The sequence below is a fragment of the Lasioglossum baleicum genome, chromosome 1 (assembly GCF_051020765.1).
Source record: "Lasioglossum baleicum chromosome 1, iyLasBale1, whole genome shotgun sequence".
Lineage (NCBI taxonomy): Eukaryota > Metazoa > Arthropoda > Insecta > Hymenoptera > Halictidae > Lasioglossum > Lasioglossum baleicum.
This window is the reverse complement of record NC_134929.1, coordinates 11,409,495-11,433,732: the sequence shown is the minus strand read 5'-3', so window position 1 is coordinate 11,433,732 and position 24,238 is coordinate 11,409,495. Positions and strand designations below refer to the sequence as shown.

General features: G+C 45.0%; 1 protein-coding gene and 1 long non-coding RNA gene across 5 annotated transcripts in view; one reads left to right on the top strand and one right to left on the bottom strand.

Annotated features, from left to right (window-relative positions):
- Positions 1–24,238, top strand: part of LOC143208836 (rho GTPase-activating protein 20) — a 289,326-nt gene that overhangs the window by 185,176 nt on the left and 79,912 nt on the right. The gene's annotated exons all lie outside the window — the stretch shown is intronic.
- On the bottom strand, positions 53–7,007 carry LOC143210717 (uncharacterized). The gene is made up of 2 exons (XR_013009324.1): positions 1,711–7,007; positions 53–285 (listed from the first exon to the last, which is right to left on the bottom strand). It is a non-coding gene; the product is annotated as an uncharacterized LOC143210717 (long non-coding RNA).

The window sequence follows — 24,238 nt, the reverse complement described above, 5'->3', positions numbered from 1 at the left end:
TCCCCGATTCTGGCATCACTGCCGCAGGCTTCGAGGAGACCCGACCCGACCCGCCCGACCCGTTCCGACCGTTCGTCACCGCGCCCCAGAGTTCGTTCCCCGCTGAACAAGGAGACCTGTCCCGAGGACTGGTCCAGAACAGGATGAATCGTCCCCGGATGTCGACGTGGACGAGCTTAGCTATACCCGCCTGTCCGATCTATCGCGATTCTCTCGATCCTGTGCGCCCGAGAACTTCTACTCAATATCCACCAGAACTTCGACGCTTGGTGCTCGAACGGTTTTCTGAAAGTTGAAGTTTCAAACTGTTGTAATTTGATTTTACGCGTTTGTCACGCAAATGAGTAGCTGTCATTTGAAACAATAGGAAGATCGAAAACAACGGATACAGACGATTTTTATTTTACACAAAGATCCACAGTGTTAGAACTGATTTCTGCTTATTCTCTCAACCCCCACCGATCATTAACTAAGTCTGATAGACTTGGCCATTGATTGGAACCTTAGGACTCCTGAGTGTTGAAACACTTCGCAAAGCTGCTGTTTGAAATTGTACTCTCCGTCCCTGTTTCAATCGCAGCCTTTATCGCAAATCAAATTGTCTGCTATTCGTTCGTGTATTGAAACGACGCACAGTGCGGACAAACGTGGCATATCTCACTACACGTGTATATCACGATGTACGATAAATTTCTTTGGCAAAACGTTTTATTAGATGGTAATTGATATTATTAATCATATAACAATAATTTTTATGCATAAATTATGTTAATATTTTTTTTTAAATTTATTAATTTTATTGTTACATTTTTTTTGTGAATAATTACTATTGCATTTACATTTTGCCATTTGTTCGCCACAGAAAAATTCAATATTCGTGTATATCACGATATGAAATACATTTCTTTTGCAAAAAATGCGTATTAGGATGGAAATTGTTATTAATAATCATATAATAATCATTTTTATGCATAATACAATTTTGCAATAATTATACAGGGTGGACGATTTATCTGAAGAGATTGAAATATCTCGAGAAACGACAACAAAAAGCAAATCTTGCGATTTTACTGAAATTGATCAATATCTAATCAGAAATGTGCAAGATCACGGGATTGAATGATTCGTTTTGGATCACATTCAAAGTACCGAGGATGACTCGGATAGCGAATAGCGTTTTGTTAAGTTTGTTAATTTGGTTTATACTATTATAATTTGTCTAAGTTTATTATATTAATATTAAATATGGTACATTTATTATTAATTTCGTTTTAAATTTGTTAGTTTTTAAAAATATATTTTTGTTTAAATAAAAATTGTTAATTTCTTAATAAATTTATTAATTATGTTGGTAAATATCATTTTCTGTAAAAAAATTACCTATATATACATTAATAACCAAATTTAGAGAAAAGTGCCGAATATTAGGCCATTTGTCCGCACTGTGCGACGTCTCCTTCTCGTGTGCTCGCCGTTTCAATTACTCCCGACGCATCAGTCGCAAAAAGACGCGCTAAAGGAAAACAGCCTCGGAATGTTCGACGAGACGACTTCCTCAAGCTGTCTACGAGCCGCGGACATGAAGCGTCCGTGCGATACGACACTGTATTTAATAAAACGCGCCAGACTAATTGTATGTGTAAACTACGCTCGCCTGCGTGCCTAGGGGCACAGTCTTTTTCTCGTATCGATCGACGTCGCGATACTTACGGACTGGACTTCTGAGGCCGTTTAGAGAACGCGTCCCATTCGTAAATCGTATCGCGTGACCCTCCCGCGGAGTCGATCGATCAATCGCGACGATCCACCGCGGAAAAATGATCGTTGTGGTCCGGGGATTGAGAAATCGTTCGATAAACTCGTGACCATTCGGCAGCGATTTTTCCACGGGGAGGCGCGGCGCGCGCAGGTTCGAGAGCTACAACTCATCGCTAATGTCGCTCGTCGTTGCGCTGGTACCCGGCGAACTGGTTTCGATTGAATACCCACTGAGTGTGCTCGGTGCTCTAACGATTAGAGTAAGATCGTCTAGTCCCTTCCCGCTTCGTTGCTCCGCGCCGCGCCGACTCGAGAGAGCGTTTTCCTCTTTCGTTCTTTCTTTCCGGCCTGTCCATTCGAGTCAGCGTCGAGCGCGCGAGTCGTCGCGCTCCTCGATATAAATATTGCATGATCGAGTGAAATAATTCCGCTCCAGGAAAGTATCCAGCTCCCTTCCACGTCGAATCCTCTCTCTCTCTCTCCTCTGTCGCTCTCCTCGTTTCTCTCTCCCACGAGTCGTATCTCGTTGGTTGCCGGAGCGCGCGGCGGATAATTGGACGGGATGCAGTAGGACGGAATGCAGGTGCATTTGTCTACGGTACCAGCGCGAATACATCTCTTACTCCCGTTTCTCTCGCTCCTATAAACCGTTCTCCCTCTCTACGGGTACTCCACCGATGCGCCAAATTAAGGGCGATTCCTCTCGGACGGAATCGCCATTTCGCATGGAACGACTCTCCCCGACGTTTCGAACGACGTCGGAGCAGGAGAAGCTAATCCTGATGCTTTGAGAAATGATATCTGGCAGGATACTCCGGATAGGCGTGATCTAGTCGCTCCTGATTTTGACGAAACCAGAACAAGGCTCCACGGAGCATTCTTTGCTCCGGTTTGGTCCTAGACCTCGTGTCGTCCAAGAACTAAATCCACTATGTTTGCTCCTGTTGTATTTATCGGACCGAGTAGGCGTGGTTTACTTGCCCCGGACTTGGCGGAACCAGAGCGGATCCCCACAGAGAGCTCTCTACCCTTGTTTGACCCTAGACCTCGTATCTCGTTGGTTGCGGAGCGCGCGGCGGATAATTGGACGGAATGCAGGTGCATTTGTCTACGGTACCACCGCGAATTCATCTCTTACTCTCGTTTCTCTCGCTCCTCTGAACCCGTTCTCTCGCTCTCACTCTCCCCGGGTATCCGCCGATGCGCAAATTAAGGGCGATTCCGGCCGAGCGGAATCGCCATTTTGCATGAAACGACTCTCCTTCTTCTCATCCCTGCTCTTCCTTCTCCGTGGGCTCTTCTTCTTCTTCTTCTTCTCCTCCTTTTCCTTCTTCCTCTTCTCCTTCTTCTTGTCCGAGCGGTGGTTCGCGAACACGTTTGCGGCAGAGGCGCATTCTCGTCGCAAACGATCGGCCGAAGTTTATTAAAATGCGCCGTAATTGCGCGGCATAAATATCGACTCTACTTCGGACGCTTTATTTTAACCTGGCATTGCCGCGAACCGGTGGCTCGCGAGTCGCTCGTTCCACTGCACGCCAACACCGCAGGGAAAATCCCTGCGTCTTTCTGCGATTTGCCTGCACCGCCTGTAGCCTGTAGCCTATGCGCCTGCCTCGCGCGTCAGCTCCTTCCTGCTTCTCCCACCTGCGACTTAGAACGAGCTTCTTCGAACCAGTTGCGTCGCCGATCGATAGCAACTCGCGGAACGAGCCTGTCGCCCCGCGTAGATCCCCCTTGCCCTGGGAACGATCCTGCTCCAGCATCGGAGCCAACACTTTGCGGCCAATGCACCAATTTCGCTTAACAAGTTCTACAACCGCGGAAATAATCCGTTTCGTTCTCTCCCCCTCTGTAGAGTGTCTCGAGTGGGCGTGGCTTAATGGCTCTCGGCTTCAACGATGCCAGAGGGCAGTGATCCGTGGGCCTATCTGTGCTCCTGTTTCACACTAGACTTCGTATCGTTCAAAAATCTGGATCCAAACACCGCGGTATCTCTGCTGTATTTGTGCATAGTGCCGCAAGCGGGCGTGGTCTAGTGGCCCTCGACTTTGAAAACCCATCCGAAAACCGCTACGTTGAATGACCGCGCTGTCCCCACTAAATTTCGGGTTTCTCTAATCGATCGGGTGCCGGAGACGCCAGATGCACTTGTGCAGCAGGTGCGCAGAGACAGATGCACCTTTCCGATGGGCCCCGGCGCGGCAGCACGAAACAATAGAAGCCTAACCGTTCGAGCAGAGTCTGAACGCATAACGGGTTTCATTTTCCTGTCGCCGCACCAACCGTAAACCGTTTCGAAATGTCCCGAAAAAACATGATAGAAAGACCGCGGCGCGGCGCGGCGTCGAAATTCGAAACGGTCGAGAGACGTTTGTCAAGCGCGCGGCGTGCATCCTCCGATCGGCGAAAGAGGTTGGTTTCCGCGTCCCACAGACCCCGAATCGAATTTTCGAGCCTTCGGAGCCCGTTACGCGATACTTGCGGCACCTTGAAGTCCCTTTTCGGTCGGTTGACTCCGTAGTGGGTCTCTCCGCAGGATTTTTTCCCTTTGTTCTTCCGCTCGCAACACAGAGCCCGGCTACTGAACAGTATCCTATGGTCCCTACCTCCTCGTGCTCTTCCTCACTCTGTTTCGCTTTCCGACTCTGTCTCTCTTTCGTTTTCCCGTGGAGAGCAGTCTCTCTGGAACGAGCCGCCCTCGGCCGTCTCTTTTTGCTCGGCTCCGGCTCCCGTCTGCATTTCTCGATGCTGACGAAGCTCCGTGGCACGCGATCGCCGCAGTCAGGAAGAGACCGACTCGAATATCTCGTCGAAGCGGCTGCATCCGCGCTGCACATGCGAGACGTGTGTATTCTCAGGTGCGCGCACGAAATACGCTCCGCTTCTTCTTCTTCTTCTTCTTCTTCTCATCCTCCTTCTCCTCTTTCTCGCCCGGTCGTGTTTTTCCCTTTCTCGCAATTTCTCTCCTCTTTTTCCTTTAACCTTGCCCCCTCCGATCCCCTCTCTAGCTCGCTCTGGTTCCCTCTGATTTCCTCTGCCTTCCGATAGCCCTCCCCGCCTCTCCCTGCCGGCAAAGTGTCTACACGCTGACCGGCGATCGTGCACGACCGTTGAATATTATCGGCGATTAGTACCATCGAGCTTTCTCACGTGAGCAAACACGCGGATTTGCTTTTCGCCTGGCGGATAGCGAGCCCTGGGAAAACATCTCGACGTGTTTTCGCTCGGGACCGTAAGCAGCCAACTCAAACATCGGATAGCGGAACCCGTGCACCGGCTGCTACCTCGACGAACCCTCCGTTTATTAGCTGAGCGCTTCTTCCTCCCTCCCCAACCCCCTTTCTTTCGAACTTTACGCGTCCTTAGCTCTTTACAGGCCGAACTGGTTCCTCTCTTTTCGTTTAAAACCTGCTTCAACATCGTATAATTCAAGTACAATTGTTGTTGCACACCGCGAATTTCTGGCGTTATTGATGAGCGAACTATAAATCAGTAGAATAAGTTATTGGACCGGGAAGGGGGTTAACACACTGAACCTACCACCACCGGTCACATAACCGGCGGCGGATTTTTTATTTCGCGATTAGTGAAATTATAAAGATGCTTTCGTGGTAAATGAGTAAATAAATACATTTAATAGCGGAGATAGTATAATATGTGTGAACCGCACAAAGTTCAAATAAATATAATCTTGCTATTTTTATAAGGCATTAAAATACCGAGACACGATTCACGTTCCCATCGACTAATCGTTTTCCTTCCTTTTTGTTTCAGGTAAGCTACCAGCAGATTCAGACAACCGCTAGCTCGTGAGTACGTCAGCAATCCAACGAAACTCGACCTAACGCATTCTGTGCGTTAATACTTGCAGTATTAACGATACACAACTAGACGCTTCGTTGTTTCATTGACACTGATTTAGAAAAGCAAAGCTTTTCTTGCTAATTCTCGCAGGCCTGCTTGGCACAAAGAAAAGCTTCCGAAGATTAAACAGTTTAATGGAAAATTGGGCGCGGAAGGGTTAAGGCTACCGGCGAGAGATAATGGAAGGAATAAAGGAAGGGTTAATCGGGTAATCCGTGCGCTCGACAAAGCCTCGAAGAGGGTCTTCCATCGTCTATAGTCTATTCTATAGTTTTTCACCGGTCCGCGCGATATCATCCTGTTCTATTCACTTAAAGAAACGACCTGGGACTCGGCCAAAATCCCTCCGAACCAAAGACTCAAACTGATGGATCCTCGAGGAGAAAGAGGTCGCTGGATCTAATTACCAGAGATTCGTTCTAGCCTGTACAAAAGGTGTCCCGTTGGTTTGTAAAGTGACTGGCTAACTAGCTGGCCGATCCAGTTCGAGGTTCGAGATTCGATTATCCTTCCCAACGTCCTCGATTCACCGTGCACAGGTTGTCGTGGCCTACTCGGCCGCCATCGTGATCCTCGGGCATTGCGACGAGGATGCCCTAAGAGAGGTCGAAGGTGTCGGGTCACAGTGGAAGGTCGCCTCCTCGCGATCCACGGTATAGTTCCGCGGGAATGTGTGCCAGCAGCGGTTGCCTCGACTCCGAGGATGCCTGATTGCCTGGGTCAAGGTCACGCCGCCTACCGAACCTCTCTCGTCCTTCGAGAACCGCTTCTTTCCTCCTTCCGTAGAACCGTTCGTCTCGCGCCAGCTTCTCCAGCGTGCTGAATCTTCGCGATCCAACACGGACAGATTCCACGTCGAAATTGCGTCGATAGATTTTTACACGCCTGTCAAACTTTTCCCGTTAGACGCGCGATAAACCACCAGCTTCTAAATCGTCCCAGCGTTTCGAGCATACACAGTCTGGATCGCTGTCGGTGGGAAAACTGAAATGGCACTCGGATGATCAGTAGATCAGAGATCTAGAATGATTGTTAGACTTTATTATTACAGTGGAATGCTACAATACCGCGTGTAGAGTGTTGAAGATATTAATAGTTGTGTACATATAACTCTATCACTGAAGTGTGACAAAGTGGTTTCCCTTAATGGGACTTCGGTCCTCGCTTTCCCTTTCCACAAAAGTCGCTTACACCGACGGACTGTATTAAGCCTACAGTTTTAGAAGTGGCAAACCTTGCACACCGACAATGATGTTATCAGTTAACTAGGAGAAACGTTCTGATCTTCATAAAGGGGTTATTTAAGGAGGTAGACTCGTTTTTCAGGATTGCAAGGGTGCGGGATTCGCGTTCTCATTTCTCGATAATACAATACAAAAATGGGATTTCTCAGTAGTCAAAAGCGCTAAATAAAAGATCGATCTAGGACGCTATCGCCCTCAAAAGTCCTATTTGTTTGTTCACGCGGCGTAATTTGCATTATTCGGCAGCTATGAAAATAGCTTACATGCGCAGTTGAATGCTTCCGCATAATGCAAATTACGCCTCGTAATTGAAGAAATAGGACTTCTGAGGGCGATAGCGCCCTAGATCGATCTTTTATCTAGCGTTTTGACTACTGAATTTTCGTATTATCAAGAAATGAGAACGCGAATCCCGCACCCTTGCAATCCTGGAAAATAGATGTCTGCTCCCTTAACCGATCAGGTGCGAAATTCTTATTTCTAAATTATTGCGGGGACTATGGGGTGAATCCTGCCAATATAACATCGAGTGTCTTAACCCGCAATGGCACATCGAAGTTTCTACGAGACGTGAGAAACCGCGTCCAATTGTGCGTCGAAAACGAGGAAGCAGAGTTGCTTCCTGATGAACCCGCATTAATCCCGGTCAATTTCTCCGACGCGTTGACTCGCGTGGCATCAGAAATGGAAATGATACAGTCACGCGGAAATGCCGGCGCTTGTCTCCCACGATCATTGATTGTCACGATCGCGGAAGCAGCAACGTGAAAATTCGCGCGTTTCAACCGGAACCGAAAACATGTATCTGTGGTTGTAAGGAAGAACGTCGCATGTCACATAATTTCACTTGCGAGATATTGCCGTTTAAAGTTTTGATCACTAATGCTTTAACATAGGACATCGGTTAAATTGCATTATTTCTTGAGCCTTTCGAATTTATTTTCATGACTTTTTTTCTGGTAAATACGTAAATCCTATACTATGAAGCTCAAATTTTTTGAAATTGTGACACGTGGCGTTTTTCCTGACAACCACAGATATGTCTTCGACTTCCTCCGAATAAATAGTATCGCGCCTACGCGATTCACAAATCCTGTTTAGGTCACAAGTTGTCGTAGCTTTCGTCGTTCATTAAGGCTTGTTGCATGTAGCTTCATCAAGACACCGACACCGAGTGTCACTCAGACCCTTGACGAAGCTAGCGAACAATTCCGAAAAGGACATGGCTGAAGACAGAGTATGCTCCTATGTACACACGATGCTACAACAAGAAACGACAAGACATCTGCGATCGCCTAATATAATCCGCTTTTCTGTCCTTGGCTCGACCGCGGTCGAGCAGCTTAGAAAAAGAAGAGAGCCGGACACGTCTGTAACCGCAGTTTGTAACTGTCCGTGTCGGAAGAAGCGGACAGCGTTCGCGAATTAGCCGGTTTCTCGGTGATTAGCAGCGGTAATAGGTGTCTCCGCGGTGGCATCGATCAGACTGGTGTCGCGCAAATGGGTCACTCGGTGTTCTCTGGTCGTCGTGTCGGTCGCTAACTGTACCACACACGGTCGAGATTGAAATCGGAGATTCGCTGGCGTCCGGGGAATCGATTTTCCGTGATCTCGATATCGCCTCCGTGTCCCATCGAAACGCGTCTGCTCGAACTTCACGGAAGATAGTTGCACCCATGGATATAGGAATATAGGGATGGAAGATCACGGTGCATTATACAGGTGTGCCGACTTAGCATCTCTGTAATGCTGAAATTTGGAGGCAGATGAGTCGTAATTCTCTGGCCGCCGCCAGACGGCGCATGGTTCCAGGTACCGTACGTGTGCGAATGAGTGTGATTGTGTGTATTCTCATTCGCACATGTACAGTACCTGGGACCATGCGCCGTCTGGCGGCGGCCAGAGAATTACGACTCATCTGCCTCAGTTTTTTTAGGGAAGTCGGCACACCTGTATAATGCACCGTGATAGGGATGGAGCGTGAGCTAGCATTATGGGCAAGGGGCGTTATTTTTCGATAACGGCAAATAGAACGAGGGATTAAATAAAACTAAAATTAGAGAATATAGAAAGGAAATTAAAACGTGCAACACGAATTAAAGAACATACTAAAAGGTTATGTAACTGTATCAGTAACGCATGCATAATGACGTACTGCGCTTGCGCCGGACACAGCCAATGAAAAAGATGCAACTTCTACCCATAGATCCATGCTTCTACCTCGTCCCCTCCGGAAAAGAAAAAACCCCCCTTGTCCAAAATGCTAGCTCATGCTCCATCCCTATATTCCTATATCCATGGTTGCACCACACTGATGAAAGAAGAACGCGTTGCAAAGACGATACTCTCGAGATATCGATGCGAGGCGCTGCAACAGCTACCGTGAAACTCGTAACGCGAGCTTCCTCTTCCTCCTCGAGCTATTGTTCGGGCCTCTCACCAGAGCTAATCGACTGAGACCGACACCGCGATGTTTCATAAACGATCCCGCGGAATCCTGCACCGTTGCCAAGCTCCCTGAATCGATTCAAAAATTGTTTAGAGTATCGCCGTCGATTCGATGCTCGATGGCATTGAGAATCTGCTGTGAATTTTTCTGAAAGGATTCTTGAAGCGGCGAGATCACAACGAGGATAAAACTCGTAGCAATCATCCGCAGGAAGTGATCGCGAGTAACTGTTCCCGTAAATGAAACTGACGAAATCGATGCGATGCCTAGACCGAATCGAAAGGGCTACCCGCGGAGTCGGTATCGTTCCGATCCGAAAATTAACCGTGCGAGAGATCAGGAAACGTTCTGTGAACAATCTTCGTCCGGATGATCGTTCATCGCGGAAGAACCTGTGTATATTCTACGCTCATCAGTCTGATAAATGCCAATTAATCACAGCGTACCTGTTGAAAACGTTGATTGCGGGACTAGCGCGCAGATGTCCTACATCTCCTACATCAGATGACCCATGGGGTTCTACAAAATCGGAGTAATTTACTGAGCGAATCGCTCTGAATTCAACCGATCCTTCATCTCTGCAATCAAAGAACAAACTTCTGGGTCCTGTAGGTTCCGATTGCTTCAGGTCCTTGGACCTTTACGTCCTTGGCGTGCCCTGAAGGGCTGTCTCCGGCACTGTATCAGCTTAGAACCTGGCGCGGAGTGGTCCGCGACAGATGGCCTAGCAAAAAGCTCAGCGAGGTAGTTCTGCGAGCCCTCGCGGTTAGATTATAACTGGGGTAGAACGCAGCGGACCTTGAGAAGGTCGTTCGTCGCGGTTCGTCCACATTGCTGGAATCGCCGGCTAATGGGACGATTGTAACGTCGTCGTCCGGTGCGTTTCGCTGTTGCGATCGGAAGCGACGACCTGGCCTGGCCTGTCCGTAATTACCCGAGGCCACTCGAGGTCTCGCAAACCAACAACGGGGCCCCGGTACTCACCTGGAAAGTCACCCGGGATTCTATATAGAATATCCACAGAAAAACCGTAATAAGCTAGATGCAATCGATGTACGGAGATCGAATCGCCAAGCTGTTCTCCTCGTAGATAACATCTGTAGAAAAATCGCTAGAGGAATCTAGGCTAGGACAGATCTCCGTTAAACCGGGTTACAGGTCCCAGGATCCAGATCGAGCTAGATTAACGCTTGGTTCGGACTAGCCTGCCAGATATACCTATATCAGAACCATCGTGCTAGGAATCTAGTTTCGTCGGGCGTGGTGCGGCTTCCGTTTGCTCTAGAAGATGATGGGCAGGAAGATGGCGCCTTATGGCGTCACTTTGCCGCGAAAATTGTCGCGAAATGCTTTCGCGATTTGCAATTCCCGATCAATTATTAGACTGCGGATTTGTGACGCATTCATGACGGAATTCAGGGTCGTCAGCTCGAGCTATTCAGATTAGCGAAGAAAAACAGAATCTTCTATGCTACAGGTTACGGTCATCGCAGACAATTTTTGTTCTCGACGAAAATCACGTAGCGAAATTCCGGGTTGCATCAATTTTACTTCTTTCGCGCGTTCTCGAAAGCATTCAGGGTTCAGAAGTCAGCGAATCGAAAGGGTAATAAAATAGTGTTCCTGTTCGTTAATCGTCCGCTTCCCGTTAATCCCTGTCTGATTTTAGCAAAGAGTGGTAATTTGTCGTTCTTCCGCGACGTAAAACCATTTTTCCAGCGTGTTTAATACACGTGCCGAGGCACACGAGGCATTCCGTAGATGTCAGTTGAGAATCTGTCATTATTCGTGCAGCGCAGCGTGGCAACAGCTTGCAGAAGCGTGCCATCACGGTCGAAGAAAAGGAAAAGCCGAAAGGTCTGGGTTTCGGAGAGAGAGAAAGGCGTTAATGGTGCAAGTGCATAGAGCTAGCTGTGAGAGCCAGAACAGACCAGGCTCTCGCGGTTCGTGGTTCGTTAAAGCCGCGAGAGTAGTCGACGCAGCCGCGTATTAACGCGCCGCGATTTTTCAAAGGAGCAAACCGGCACGACAGCGAGCCGCCGCGCCAGCTCCCGCATTCCTCCCGTTTACGCGTGCCTTCGTTAAAGCAGCGCGCACCAGGAAGAGATGCCTCGTTACGCCGCCTCCTCGTATTCGTCGTCTCGTCTCCTCTCCTCCGAGTCGTCGTCGTTCTCGTCCTCGTCGTTTATTTCAACGGAGCAACAATGAAAGAGACAACGAGAGGGAACATAATCGGCACATAGTCAGACGAAATGGTCCGACTGCGATCAAAAATCGATTTTTATTATTATTATTATTTATTATTATGCACGGACCGAGGTCCATTTACAATAGAATAAAGACTTAACATAAATTACTAAGAAAGGACATGCATAAAAGTAAAAAAAAAAAACTATTGGTATAAAGGTACTGATATTACGAGTTAATCCTGCGTAATTTTTTTTTTGAAAGTTTGTAACGACCCATTAAAATAGTCAATACTATTATATAGAGTGTTGGAATTCGCAATAATTCGATTTATAGGATTTGTTAATCCATATGTGGATTTGCATATTTACGTGTTTGAAAACCTGCTCGAGATCTCAAAGCACGTTCGGGTGCGTAAAAATTGATTTGCATAAGGAGAGAGGTACAATCTATATGGCTATTAATTAAATTAAAAATAAAGCTCTGGTCGGATACTCTTCTGCGAGCAGACAATGTTTCCAGGTTGACTGTGGTTAATATTGTGCAGTAATCGTGATCAAAGATTGACATAGGATTATTAATCTTATAAGAACAAAACCTGAGCATGATTTTCGTAATGCCGTAGGACCTCGATGGGGTTCATTCATGTACATATTACGTATTTTATTTGATAATGAATGCAATTTTTTGTACAATATATACACATTTATTTCTTCTTACTTTGCTAATAAATGCAAGTCATGGATTAATTTGACTATGGTAAACTTGAGCAAAAGGGAAAGAGAGTAGGCGAACGGTCGACAATTAGAACAGGTATTTTGTTTGATAGTAGATGCATTTTTTTGTACAACATACACATTTATTTCTTCCGGTTATGTTAACAAATACAAATCATGGATTATCTGATTATTAATTCGACTATCGTTCCACTGAAGCGAATAAACCTGAGCAAAAGAGAAAGAGAGTAGGCGAACGGCCGAGCGAGACTCTCGTGGAGAGAAAGTTTATTACGGGCCAGAGTCGGCTCTTCGTGTGCCCTCTCCCCGCAGGCCGTGTTTCGAGTCTCTGTGAAAGGTGCGCTCTCGCAGGTGGTACGAATCGGCATAGCAGCGGCCTGCCGCTCGTCGAAAGTGGATAGCACAGGTGTAACGTCGCCGTCCCGGGAATTCGCTCGTTTCAACTCGATATCTCGCCCCCCTCCCCCTCATCGAATTATCGCCGTGTCCCCCCCACTTCCCAAGCTAATTGAACCTCTCGTCTCTTGCGCTGCGAAAGTCGTTGCGCAACCCGCGAACGCTGACTCGAGCGATTTTGCACGCGTCGAGCGTCGGAGAACGCTCGACTCAGCTTTGGACAATACGAGTTATCAGTTATGTTACACATGTGGTGTCGTGTCGATCCCGAAATTGGAGGTCGTATCACGACTAGGTTATCGGCGAATGAATGTAGGGTCAAAAACTCCGGAGAAACGTTTCTTTATTAAATAACTTGTAAAACTTGGCTTGCTGTCTGCTGTCTCCAAGTCAGGCTCGGCTGTTCTTGGATTGTCGATCGAGCGGTAGTCGAAACAGTTCTGCTTGTTCTGTTCGTGTAGAAGATTAGGAAAGGCTCGGAGGTAGGGGTGGTCTTGGGAAGTTGGATATGATTGGCTGGAGGGTGTGTTTTTGACGGTGCACAGTGATCGATTCCTCGATTCTAGATGGACAAAATTCAAATTTTTGTGTTCTCTTGTAGTAATGACGCTTTATTTCTCAGAAATCATGACAAGTGTATAAAAACTACATGAATTTAAACGAATTATATCATTTATTTAAAACGGACAAATATAACAATTAATTGTAACGTTTGTGAAAATAACATAAATTAAATATTTTATAGTTTTTGTTTAAATACGTGAATAAACAATACACAAAATGGAAAGAATTAATCTTAACTCATATTTAAAAATTAGATAAAGTTCTACAAAAATATAATACAAAATTACGAAATTATAATAAGGAATGTGCATGACACACAAAGGTGGATATTCTAAATTATTATAAATTATAATTGTCATATGTAATTCTCGCAGTCTGAAGTACATATTCTGTAAACTTTCTATCGTCAATTTCAATACCACATGAAATAGTGGCATACTCCATGTCTTTTCTAAAAAATGATATAAATGACAAACGGGGCAAAACGGGTCAACGATATTTAGTATCATTGTTTTGAAATAAGTATTCTTCAAAACTATCAAAGAACCAAGTCCGGCCGAGTCCGGGAAAACTAAGTTATACTATTTGACCTCTTCTTAAATAATATTATTAGTTAACCTGTTGTATATGAGAGATTTACACGGCAAAATAAAATTATACCGATATGTAAAAATGAAATACTTACCTTCGCTTACGCGCTGCATTTTTTACATAATAATTTAAACAACAAACAAACAAGTTATACGATGAAGAAGAATTAGCTTATTTATAGTATTTCGCACAGGCAAAACTTTAGCACCGTATTATCGTCGTAATAACCACGTGCAATGGAAATATTACGTTATATATCGAATAAATTAATGTTCGTGAACAAAATAGAACGGCAGCGAAGATATCTGAAGTTGATCAAATTTACCATTTTGTCCACCTAGAATCGAGGAATCGATCACTGTGCGGTGGTGGAAATAACGGAATTAGGAAGAGTAGGAGTAGGGGTACTTCGGTTACCGACGGCTATGATTATAAAATTATGACCTCGGTAGGCTAATGCTAAAAACGGTAATTTTTTTGGTGCGCTATTCGTCCTTTATGACGGTCCCGGTCGTTATATCGGTAGTAGAGGCAAGTTAACATTCGCTGGTCGTGCGCTTGTCCCTTCGCAGAGGGTTTTACAACGGAACAACACACCAAACATAGACATAAACATAGAGTAAAACTAAAAATCATTAGAGTACCTTTCTTAAGCTTTAGAGCTGCCAGGATGACTTCCATCTTTACTGAATCCCTCTTTTTCGCTTTATCTCCATAGACCGAGCAAGAACAGTTCATAACAAGCGATTGCGTGAGACATCGCACTTGTCCAATCCTATATTTCGAATGGTAGAATTTCGTTTTCGCCCGCTCAAGTTGCGTCCCAATTAAAATCGCTTCTCGGGAGCAATCTAGTTTTCGTGGAAGCTCGGGAAACTGCGCGAGAGACCCACGCAATATTTCTTCGTACGGGGACACGTCTGAGAGAGAAAAAGGACTGCGGTGACTCTCGGATTTCCATCGTTTCGAGGAAAACTGTCCGCCGCGGCGGACCCTCATTTTTCTTCATCCGCGTACCGTTACCAATTATTATCGTTGATCGTCGTCGAAATAACCCTGGACGTCCGTTCCACGGAACAGCCACACACCACCACGATTATCTTTCTCCACTGTCCGTCCATGGACCGACATAAACCACACGCACGCAGCCTTCCGAAAAGGGAATGAATAACAGGCGAACACAGGAGTCGGATAAAATCACGTCTTTTCAGCAAACCAGCGCGCCGGAGGAGAGAGCAACGGAACTCTGTCGGCCATTCTCGAGGCTGGTCCCCGCGAGGTTGTCCTTTTAAACGTTCGATGCATGATCGACGCATAAAGACGTCCGAGGGAATCACGAGACCCCGACGTATATAATGGTATCGACGACTAATCGAGGCCCCTTTCGTTCGTCGTAACGGCGCTCGTTAAACGTCTCGACGGTCGTACAATGTGCTGCGCTCTCGTGTCGAGGGATTCTTGTTTCCGAGACACGCTAACCCGCATCTTCTCTCCTCGGCTGTACATATAAAACGCGTGTAACCTGCACCTCGGTCTCGTCCCGGGACCGGCGAAAATGACAGGAAATTGACCGCCATTCATCGCATTACCCTCATCATTTTGATGCGCGAGGACGCGACCAGACGCTCGAACTTGCTCTCCCTCGCGTTTTTATTCATGAAAATAGATTGCTCCCGTCGGTCTATCGACTTGGTCCATCGACTGCGGGTTTTATGCATTTATCGCAGAACCGAGACTCGAGGCGCAATTTAAAACGGTGGAAAGATCGAGAGAATCGGAGAGAACCACGGTACACACAGCATTTTCAACTTATTAAGATCGTTAAAGAAGGAAATTACTACCGTTTTTGCGGATCTGTTTCTTGCGATCGGAGGTCCGCCGCGGGTCTAGACGGCGCAGTTTCTATCTGACAGCAATGTTAACCGATTTCCATGATATTTTCATCGTGTTTGCCAGCCGACAGGGATCTAGAAAAAGTATCTCTTCTTAAAGGTCGTAAAATCTTCACGGTTTTCTTCTGTAATTGTGGATGTCATTCGCAGAGGAACTCGAGTCAATCTTTCCGATTCTTGATCAAAACTCAGGGAATACAGTTTACCACCTCTCTGATGACCAGATTAATACGGACTTAGTGGAGGATGTTGGAGTATGCTCAAATGGACTGCTGAAATGGGATAATGGAAGGGGAAAAGGAGGATAGGAAAAATCTGTGAACGCTGTGACAACTTATTTTGTTTTGATAGATGTTTGATTGGAACGACAAAGCTCATGATTAGACTGCGGATCTTTATGCAAAATAAAAAGTAGTTGCATTGATTGCTGGACACAGGAGCCAAATAAAAATTGTATTCTTCTTTTGATTATCCTATTAAGCTGAAACTAATACATTGATGACGTACCCATTTTTGTCATAAACGCATAAAATCCGCATGATTTAATACTGTTGAGCAATAAGACACCGCGAGTTATGTACCTGCGTTACTCACCATGGACATCTTCAGGGTGGGTTACCCTCGGTTGGTCGAAAACTCATTTCGCCGACACTGTTTTCATCGACGATTTGACCGACAAAAACTTTCGTCGACACTATGTTTTTATCTACAGAGTCAAATCGTCGACAAATGTCTTCATCGACACGGTTTGGCCGACACTAACACGGTCAAATCGTCGATGAAAGCTGTGTCGGCGAAATGAGTTGTCGACCAACCGAGGGTAACCCCTTCAGGGTAGCCATCTGTGCCCCTCCCCCAAGTGTCCTCTCTCTGTGACCTTGAATGACCTAGAGTTAATTTATCGTCACTGAATTCCTAATGAAAGGAACTGTCAACGCACCGACATTGTTGCTCTTCGAAAATAATTGTGAAACGGAAAAAGTGATCACGAATAAAGCACAATTATATTATTACACATAGAGTCAATGTCCGCGCGTGAGTTTCGGTTGTACTTCTTTGTCGAGTGTGACTCGACATCGGAGAAAGGAAAATGTAAATGAAACGTGGTTTTACATGTATTTATTCAAGTTGTGTAGTTTTTAGTTAAAAACTAATATAAGTTACACAAATATAAATTACAACAAAGCTTGACAGCTATATTTAACACTGAACCTACCACCACCGGTCAAAATGACCGGTTCCAGATTTTTTCTTTTACAATTATTAAAATAATAAAAATGATTTCATAAGGAATGGTTGCATAGCTATCTTTAGTAGAGCACGTATTATAGTAAGTTCCGCACAAAGTCTAAATAAAATCAATCTTGTCATTTTTAAGGCTCGGTAAGTTTAGTGTTAATATAATTAGTAAACAAAATTGTTTAAAATAAGTAGGAGCAAAGAAACTGTCCTCTAAAGTAAGTATCAAATGTAACGCTTAAAATAGTAGGGAGTTGTTGGCAACAAAATTGAAAAATAATTCGGAGTGCAAAGGGTTAACGGTCCGAGGAGAACGCAGCTCCGAGGGGCGAGTCACGCGGCTTCGAAAGTCCCTAGTATCGCGAGGACAAATTTACGAGGGAGCGTGCCCTTGATTTTTCCAACGGACAGGTTCAACCCTGACAATAAGCAGGGGCCAACCGGAGGAAAAAGAAAAGAAAGGCACAGGCGGGCACAGACAAGCAAGCAGGCAGGCACAGGCTCGCGCGAGATCGCCCACACAATGTACTCGGCTAGCGGAACACCCGGTGAATTGCGATGGAGAGATCCGACGAGGAAACAAAACTCCGTGCCCGGAGAGCTGCCACCGGTCGGTACCGGTACGTCCACTGAGTTTTTAGCGTACGTCCCCGATTCGACCGTTGTTTGCACTGTCTCCTTCGGCAGATACGCGAAAAAGCCGCGAGCAAATGTTTGCGCTGCAACGATTTTCTGGGTATGTGGTAATATGCAGAATGTCAGTAAGCAGCAGATTATTTTAAACCTCCGTGTTCATCCAGGGTCGTTAATGTCCGGAGCGAAATTTTACTCTTGACTTTCTTTCTTTTCGACATTTATTCTTCCCCATTAATGCAAAACACTAATCCTACCGGGCCTTAAAAGTAACTGTTACATATTCCGTTATAAAAATGACAAGATTGATTTTATTTAGACTTTGTGCAGAGCTCTTGTTGTAATATGTGCTCCACTAAAGGTATCTATACAATCATTACTTATGAAATTATTTTTATTATATAAATAACAGTAAAATAAAATATCTTGGACCGGTCATTTTGACCGGTGATGGTAGGTTCAGTGTTAAACATTCAGACTTCAATATTAACGATAAACCTAGCACGTAAACGGGTTGTAGTAATAGAAATGGTTGCTTTAGATCAGTGTTTCCCAAAGTGTGGTACGCGTACCTATGGGGGTATAGGAAGAGTTTGGAGGGGGTACGCACACTGATTCTAATGCAACATTCCTGGTGCAGCGGGAGTCTACTGTTGTGTACAAAGCATATACACAATTGTTCTTAACGGGGGATACTCACAAGGGAAGTCCCCCAAGTGTCCGACTTCGATTTTGATAATTTCTTGTAAGATGATGATATATGGATCCCTAATTATGTATGCAAAATATTAGGTGTAAGTTACTCAATAGTTTTAAAGATATAAACAATTAAAGTTTCATACCTGTGAATTACGCAACCAGCTTACACGGCTAATGGAACTTCGAAAACGCAATTGCTTATATCTTTCAAACTATTGAGAAACTACTACCTAATATTTTGCATACATAATTAGGGATCCATATACCATCATCTCACAAAAAATTATCAAAATCGAAGTCGAACACTTGGGGTCCTGCCTTGTTAGTGTCACGACAGTTATAGAAGGGGTACACAGATGTCAAAACTTAGGGAAACACTGCTGCAGCCTATTGTTGGATCGAACTTGATTCATGACTAGATTGCGGACCTTTATGCAAAATAAAAAATGTTTGCATTGATTGCAGCACACAGGAGCCAAATAAAAATTGTATTTTTCTTTTAATTGTCCTATTAAGCTGAAACTAACACATCGAGAGGTCTATCTGATATTTCATGTCGTGGTATGAGTTGGGGATGTGTTGCCGCGCGTGTGGGGATACTTTTTCTGAAGAATTATTCCTGGATGAGGATTGAAAGAAAAAATATTAACATTCCAAACTAATAGGGGAATGCACAAAAGGGACACTATGAACCCCCAAGAATAATAAATATGTAACTAACCGTATGACAGAAGAGGTTGCGAATTCTCGAGGGCACAAAGAACACAAAATTCCATGCTGTGACGCGACACGGTCGTTTCAATCACTGTCTGAGAAGTCCGAGGTTAAAAAACAAGAGAACCCATGGGCGCGATAGGAATCTTGGTTGCGATAAGGCTCTCTCTCGCAGGGTGTAACCTAGCCGGGTGACGAGGAACGGTGTTACAATCTATCTCGAGAAAATAGTAGTAGTAGTAGTAGTAGAGAGAGAGAGAGAGAAAGAGAGAGAAAGAAAGAGGTGGTGTATGTAGGTTAGAACGTGGGTGGACCATGTCGTTCGTTTGCTCATTTTACGTTAGCACGCCGCGGTACTTGTACGGCTTGTGTTCGAGCACGGGGATATTGCCGTTGGAATCGTGTCCCGTGGCCGGTATAGCGTTCTCGCTAGCGCGTCGACAGGATCGTAATAGTGTGTTCACGGCAATCGTAGCCTGGCAATTAGTTGGACTGAATTATCGATCGACGACGGCCAACTGCCGCACACCGTGGCTGCCGAGAGATCTCTCGGGCCTTTGTGCGCGCGGTTAGATCGATGATGCCACCAGACGCCTTACGGTTAACGTAATAAGCCCACGGCGGACCGGTAATTGTATTTAATAGAATTCTCGAGATCGATCGCAGGTTCCCGATTACATTAGCCCTCGCTAACAGCGTTTCCTCTCGCTATCTCCATCGCCCTTCTCATTCGCTCGGCAGCTTTTCCGGATTCCGCACGCTAATTTTCGACTCGACTATCCGAATTCCCGATCCGTCCATCGCTCTCGGTTGGACGCGAGCCGAGAGACCGTCATTTATCGGGAAATTAATTTCACCGGCACAGGCGTTCGCGTGACGGAGAGGGGACCAGCCGGGAAGCCTGCAAAAACTTGATTATACGATTAAGAGGAGCGGCTCGCGAAAAACAACTAAACGTTAGTCCCGCTGTAATGATACGGCTGTGAACTCGATTGCGTGAGCGAACGTCCGGCCGATCTTCGCGCGCGCGCGTATACGGACCCGCATGAAAAGCACACGAGCGACGCGCATGAAAATGTTGCGAACGAACAAGAATCGCCGGAGATAATGCGATGATGAACGTGCGAACTCCTTGACTAACCATGATACCGAGCAAACACATTGTGCGTGTCGTTCGTTTCTCGTTGCTCTCGTTTCGGCGACGCGATCGGTTATAGGCCAACAATGGCGCGATAATTCGCGGAGGATCGGTCGCGCCGAACGATTCCCAACACTTTTTCGTCGTTTTCCTGCGCCTCCGCGTCCATGTTCGAGTTCGAGTTCGAGTTCAGCTCAAGGCGGAGCTGGTAGAGGTTCTTACAGATGAGAAGCGAGGCGGTCACCTCCCTCGTGGAATGCGCGGTCAGTACCCCTCCTCGCTGTTAAACGTGCACGCACACGCGCTTGCGAATCCACGCACACCTCGATTCGCGATTCCGTACGTGTACCCGCGATCTCGCGCGCAGGTAGGTGCTCTCGCGCACTGCGAATTCGCTGGTCAGCAGACTCGATCGCGTTCGCTAAGTCCGAGCATTTTTAGTAAAAATGTGTGCGAGTACTCGAACTTCGAGTCGAGTCATTACTCGGTCTGTCGAGCCGAGTCGAGCGTTTGAATTTTTATTATTATTATTATTATTATTTATTATGCACGGACCGAGGTCCATTTACAATAGAATAAAGACTTAACCTAAATTACTAAGAAAGGACATGCATAAAAGAAAAAAAAAAACTATTGGTATAAAGGTACTGATATTATGAGTTAATCCTGCGTAATTTTTCTTTGAATGTTTGTAACGACCCATTGAAATAGTCAATACTATTATATAGAGTGTTGGAGTTCGCAATAATTCGATTTATAGGATTTGTTAATCCATATGTGGATTTGCATGTACGTGTTTGAAAACCTGCTCGAGATCTCAAAGCACGTTCAGGTGCGTAAAAATTTTCCGAGCTACTTGAAATCGACGAACTGTTTGAAAAAGATGCGACCTTCTTGAAAAACTCAAACGGCTCGAATATTCGAGCCCTCGCAAAACTTCGATCTACTTGAAAATGAATTTCTAGCTCGATGTTTTTCCAATTACTCGGATACAGTAAAGTCGCGATTCTTGTCAAACAGCCTGTGTTCTGCACGGTCAACTACGTGTGTTACGCGCGGTAACGCGATAGCTAAAGATCTGTTCGATCTGAAAATTCAGTTTCGAGTAGATCGAAGTTTTACGAAGGCTCGAATATTCGAGCCGCTTGATTTTTTCAAGTAGCTCGCATTTTTTCGAACAGTTCGTCGATTTCAAGTATTGGTTTGGCAAATAAGTTCGTTCGGTGTTTTATTACATTGGAATAAATCACAAAAACCGAACAAAGTAATTTGCCAACCCAATAGCTCGGGAAAATCAAACGCTCGACTCGGCTCGAACAATCGAATCGAGTTTACCTCGGCTCGGAAATTACGGGTACTCGGACACCCCTAATTTTTACGCACGCGAACCTTCTGTCCACCGTTTTCGGTCGAGTCCCAAATTCCGGCATTGTTTAGTTGTTTGTTTTACCTGTGTGATGCTTCATTTTATGCATACTAGACATAGCATATGTCTGGGAAAATTAACATGTTGATAGTCGCACGAGTACCCAAGAGCATTTTTAACCCTTAGCACTCGGATGGTGACTCTGAGGCGACACAAAAAATTGCTGTACCATTATTGAAAATATTGTTTACATTATTAAGTATGTTGGTATCTAATCAATTATGTACACATTTAAGTATTGTAGGGTAACTGCACCAGTGAATGAACATTTAAGAAATTGTTCAGGAAGATATTTTATTTTTAAAAGAATATGTGAATTAGAGGAATCTCATATATGCCAAATGGCTCCCTGTACTTCATTCGTCAAAAATAAATGAACACAAATAAAATGAAATTATTATTATTTTTCTTTATTGAACGTTAAATAAAACATATAAAAAATACCAGTCAATGAACACTATATTCTGGTACCAATATATTCTTATTATAGTCTTTCTATTGTACCAATAGGAATACAGCTACGAAAAAGAGTCGTATATTCAATTGGCCCAAGAGTCATTATCGCTAGTATGCCGTGCAACTTAAAATTTGTTGAAATATACAAAAGCGTTCATTTACTGGTGCCCGTTTATTCACTGGTGCAGTTACCCTATGAGGCATTCTACAAATTTCATATCTATAAAATTAAAAAAATCTTGGAGAATGGAAATATTCTGGGTCGGAAGAAATGTTTCATTTTCGAGCTAACATAACTCCGAGTGCAAAGGGTTGATTCGATTATTCCGATCGAATGGCGGAGCTGAAGTTGTTTTATCATAGTTTTCTTTTTTAGAGATGCGATCTTTTATTTGTTTCGTTTAGTCAGTTTTGTTCCTGTCATACCAGCTACAAGAATTTTTTTTTGTTTTTGGAGGGACGCGTAACCCTTCGACGAGGGCGTTCGAAATGAAAAGATCTGTCCGTGATACGTTCTGTTTCGTGGCTCGGTCCATTAGCGTCGGAACGATAAACGAAATTGAGAAGGAAGTCCGGAGATAAGGAATTAGTGGTGTCGTGGGCCGCGTTTTGGCGAAACACGTGTTTTGGCTTTACGGCTATCGCGGTACATCGCTGGAACCTGTGTACCTGCTGTCCATGGTGGGATAAAGGCACCACGAGAAAGAGATTCAATGTAACCACAAGGAGAGATTGTTTCTGCGTTAATCTTGCGGTGCATCGACCCGCTTCTCGAGCCCGAAGTCATCGATCCTTGCGCGATGATAATAATAATTCGCGTTCCCTGCACGTCGGCCAACGAATCTCGAAATAAATCAAAAGCACAGCTTCTAAACTAACATATGTGCAAACTAGAATTCTCCGTTCGAATAAAACGTAGAAAGTTGTAAATGAAAGGCAAATGAAAGTTGTCGAATATCGTAGAGAATCTTTGGCGCAGTTGGCATGGGAGCTGGAGATTTCCATTTTCATAGAGTATAGAATTAACATTTTTCATCGATATTGAATCATTAGAAAAAAATATGGAATCACAATAAATTTAAAAATTTACACGATGTATTGTATAATATCCACGCTGAAGTCCAGCGGTGATTTGATTTTTTGCAACCCGAACGGGAAAAGGAAGAAAGGATAGAGAATCGGAAGGGAAAATATTTAATTGGATGATCGATGTCTCGGCGCGAGAAATCGTAGGCAGACGAGGCTAGATGCTCTGTAAAACTGCAGCTGCACCGATTCCTTTAAGAATCAGCCTACAGCAGCGGCGCGGATGCGTTTTACGAGGGAATTCGAGATCACATCCCCGACGACTGGCTTCGGCTCGGCTTGGCTTAGGTTGGCATGCGTTTTCTGCCTGGCTGGCCGCCTCTCGCCGTGTAATATGCAGAAGCCTGCGGGGATTCTTTCGTTTACTGGACTCGAGACTCGTCTCTACCCTCGGAGAGCTCGGATTTATTTTATTTCTATTTAATGCGCCTGGTCGTATCGTGGCGTAATCATAATGTCCGGGGATGAACGGCCGAAAGGCACCGGATGAGCCGCAAACGGCGCAATACAAATCATCCTCGAACGATCCGCGCGTCGATTAAGGACCATCCATCGATTGCTAACCGGCGGAATTCGATTCGAACTAATCGCTGGCCTTAGGGCACTCGAATCGATGAAGAGTGATCGCTGTGTCACGCTAATCGCTCCGAGAAACTGCTACCGTAGTCACCTGCTGGATCACAAATACTTCAGCCAGCGTCTTCGACATAGATTTACGCGGTGATGCCTTGGTTAAGCTCTCGAATCATTTTTATTGTTCAGGGTGTATAAAAAGTAATGATCATCTAGGGATGAATCTACACCTCTGGATCGGTGGATATTAGTAAGAGAAGAAAATTGTTGGTAAAGTTGCTTTTTACATCGACACCTTCCACTCATCCAGAAGAGAAAAAGTTTGAAAGAAGCCATATGTCGCAAACAAATAGTTATTGAGATATAAGCTGTTAAAGCTTTTGCAAAACAGTATAGACAAAAGCCTACTACTACAGTCCACACAACCGTGTCGATGAGACAGAACATGATCGGCCAAACGACGTTTAAAGGGACACTCGGATTATAAAAGTAATAAAATATGAAAGAATACCTTATATCCATTTTTATACATAAGAATATTAATCCTGGGTTATAAAATACTCCACAATATTAACCATAGTCAACCTGGAAA